We start from the raw sequence: 3541 nt of genomic DNA, 5'->3' as shown, positions 1-3541 counted from the left end.
AATGAATCACTGCCTTTTTAAAGACATAAGAAGAATCCAGAGTAGATGTTCATAACATTGAAATACTTATTGCAGTCATAAGAACTGTCAGAGAAAGGGTTCAAATTATGCCTTGAGCTTTAGGGATTTTGTTCCTACAAAGAGTCAAAGACAGCATATTATTTTGTGCAACTGTCTCTGACATTTGGCTTTAGGGAACAAATGGACCAAATCAATCCCTAGGGTGATTTTATCACCTCCCTGAGGTATAAATTTGCTGTAATGTTTTTGTTCCTTACTGTTAGTGGATTTTTTTTTTTAAGATGGGAGAATTCCTTGATTAAGTAACTGTTCTGCTATTGTTTTTTTGAGCTGTGCCAGGTATGCAGCATTTTTTTTCATGTGTTTTTCCAAGGTCTTACCAAAAAAATTACATTCTCTGTACTTCTCATGCAGATAGGAACTTATTAGTAGTGTTTATCCTGCTTAAGAGCAGCAATATTCCAACCTATGGGTTCTGCAGGGCTCCCTTACCCCACCAGCAACATCAACTGAGTACCTACTTCTGACCCCTAAAAATGCAAAATAATTGAGATGACTGGAAATAGAAAAGATGTTTGGGACTTGAGGGAAAGGACAATTTAGGGACGACATCTGCAGCCAGAAGGGGAAAACTAAAGTGTGCAAACTGAAAGTGGTTTAAGAAACCAGCTCAATGACAAAGCATGTTTAGGGAAATAAAGTTTGGGAACCCTTGAAAAAAAGAGGAATGTCAATTAAAGTTAGGGAGAAATTAATTGAATGAATGTGCGAGGAAGAGAGAAACATCAAGATTTACTTGAGTACCTGAAGCACAGCCCAGATCAATTACTTGCTGCTGTCAGCATCATCAGTGCAATGTAAGATTGAATGCATGCTATAAAATGCACCGTTTAACAAAGTTCAAGCTATTAAGTAATTAGAATATAATGTGTGAACATGCTGAATATGCTTATTTAAATGTAAATGTTTATTCACTGTTTATTTTTAGTGCAGAAAAAACACCCTGATTGTTTAGTTGCCCTTGCTGTTTCATACACTGCTGATCTATTGGATGCCTATAAGCCAACATCCAGAGGCAGCTGCTCCTTTATCAATGGCATCCAGGGACTCCTCTTGAAAGGTGCAAAGTAACCTGCAAAGGAAACAAATTCAAGGTGGATAATAAATATACTGTGCTCCAATGGGCTGAGGGAACAGCAATATTATATTTCTAGAGAGAGATCACCGATTTGGCCATTTGTCAGTGATGTTAAGGGACAGAGCCTGAATGCAGAATCATGAAATAAGGTTTGGGTTTGGAAAGGACCTTAAAGATCACATAGTTCCAACTTCCTGCCATGGACAGGGACACCTTTCACTTGAACGGGTTGCTCAGAATTCCATTCAACCTGGCCTTGAACACTTCCAGGCATGGAGCATTCACAGCTTTGGGCAACCTGAGCCCGTGCCTCACCACTCTCACTGTAAATAATTTCTCCCTAATATCCAATCTAAACCTATTCTGATTGGCATTGTCCTTGCCCTTGTAAAGAATCTGTAACTAATCAACTACTATGGCTCACTGAGTGGGAAATATTAGCCACAGCAGTAAAAGGGTTTGTTAGTAAATGGGGAAATAGTAAAGTCAAATGTGAAAAAGTGGAAGTTATGCTGTTTGTTGCTGGCATTTGGCAGATCAAGCTATCCTAGGTCTGCCACTGACAAATTGTATGGCCTCAGGTTTATCATTTCACCTTGCTTGTGAAATAATGGCAAAACAATTCATACATGTAAATATCAGAGCAATAACCAGAGCAATAACTTGGAAATTCCCAAATGAATGCCACAATTTTTCTCCTGATTATGTCTTCCAAAATAACCATGGAAGGTGAAGCACAGTTTGTCTGCAAGGTTTGTTCTTCTGATGTTAACACATGCTGATCCAGAACCTGGCAGAGCTATGCAGAACGGTGCTCACAATGTGGTTAGTCCTGTTGATTTTAATCCCAACACTTTAAAATCAGATTTTGCCAGCATCCAGTCATCCTAGAAGGAAAGCAAAGAAAATGTTCACCTGTTTGAAAGCAAAAGCTGTAGAGATACACACACTGGCCAGTAGTATGGAGAAATAAATCTGGGTACAGATTTTGGGGGGTGTGTCATATTTAAAAGCATACAGTGAGGTACCAGCTTTACTTCTAAGGCTTTTATTCTAAAGGTCTGTGATGTTCTTAGTCTTTTGTGACTGCAAGCCTTTCACCAAGTTCCAGATTCTGAAAAGTACACTAGAACCACTTTGTGAACAGCACCTCCTGACACAGGCTGTCTTTATAGTCTCTCAATCTTGCTTACAAAAGAGGTGATCTGTATTTGGTTGGAGATACGTATCATAAAGAAACAGTTGTGTCTGAAAATATTCCAAAAAGAACCACATCATAGTTAAAAGCCACGTCAATGTTTTACCACAGTCTAAGCTGGATACTCCAAGAAATGAGAAGAGGAATGCCAGTGATGCAGAGTGAGCCCCAGACAGGAAGGTGAGCACTGAAGCTCCTCCTCTGTTACAGACATTCTGAATGACTTTGGGAATACCAACACCTCTGTCTACATCTCTAACCAGAGCACAGGAACTTGATCCTCTCTTCTGTTAAATCTTTAGCAAAGTACTTGGCATGGTTTTGTCTGGACCATAAACAGGCTCTCAAACACTTCCCAAACACTGTCTGGAAGTTAGTAAGGGCCAAGGACCATTCCTACAATAAATTTCATTTGTTTCTACAATAAATTAGGCAGGGAGACAATTCTGGAAATCACCTGGTCTTATCACCATGTTTGAAAACGGTCCAGTGCAATGTTTTCAGAAGCTGTGCCCAGTCAAGATCTGAATATCTCCAAGGATGAGCTTTTCACAGCCTCTCTGGTCGCCTCTGTCAGCAGTTAATTGCTCTCAGGATAGAATAGTTTTTCATAGGTAATTTACATTTCCTGTCAACCTCTAGTTGTCCTATAATTGTATGAACTCCTCAAAGGCAGTTTGGATGTGTTACCCTGCTCTGGAGGCTGAAGGGGTGTAACAATTGGCACGTGGGCAGACTTTGTCACTTAGTCTCAGGGCTGGAGAACAGGTTAATAGAGATGTAACCTCCAAGTCGTGGTTCCCATCGGTAATTTGAATGTATTAGCATTTAATTGGAGGGCTCAGATCCCATCATCGTGCTTGAATGCATGGGTGCCACAAGAGATAAATCCCTGTGCATGGGTATGCAGAGCACATACTGCAAAGTGTACAGATCTCTACAAAAAGAACTAAAAATCCATTGATCTGTCTTTGTATTGTCAAAAAATGCTCTTTTTTTTCTTTTGGTTGTTGGTTTGTTTGTTTTAAATCAGTGTGTCCAGAAATGATAACTCCCAAAAGTCCTATTAAACACTTAAAAATGTGTAGTCTGAGCCAAGCAATTGCAATGAGACAAACAATTAAACAAACAGTCTGTGGACATTCAAAATATTTTTGGGTTATGTTAGGTCTGTGTGGGAATAC

The 3541-nt window shown here is 39.5% G+C and overlaps 1 long non-coding RNA gene across 1 annotated transcript; it reads right to left on the bottom strand.

The window, feature by feature from the left end:
* Positions 1–970: 970 nt before the first annotated feature.
* On the bottom strand, positions 971–2608 carry LOC137470213 (uncharacterized). Its single transcript, XR_010996949.1, has 2 exons — positions 2075–2608; positions 971–1153 (listed from the first exon to the last, which is right to left on the bottom strand). It is a non-coding gene; the product is annotated as an uncharacterized lncRNA (long non-coding RNA).
* Between the last annotated feature and the right edge of the window lie 933 nt (positions 2609–3541).

Source organism: Anomalospiza imberbis, chromosome 3, assembly GCF_031753505.1.
Source record: "Anomalospiza imberbis isolate Cuckoo-Finch-1a 21T00152 chromosome 3, ASM3175350v1, whole genome shotgun sequence".
In the NCBI taxonomy this organism is placed as follows: Eukaryota; Metazoa; Chordata; class Aves; order Passeriformes; family Viduidae; genus Anomalospiza; species Anomalospiza imberbis.
The sequence above is the reverse complement of the archived record's forward strand: the minus strand, read 5'-3'. Positions and strand labels throughout refer to the sequence as shown.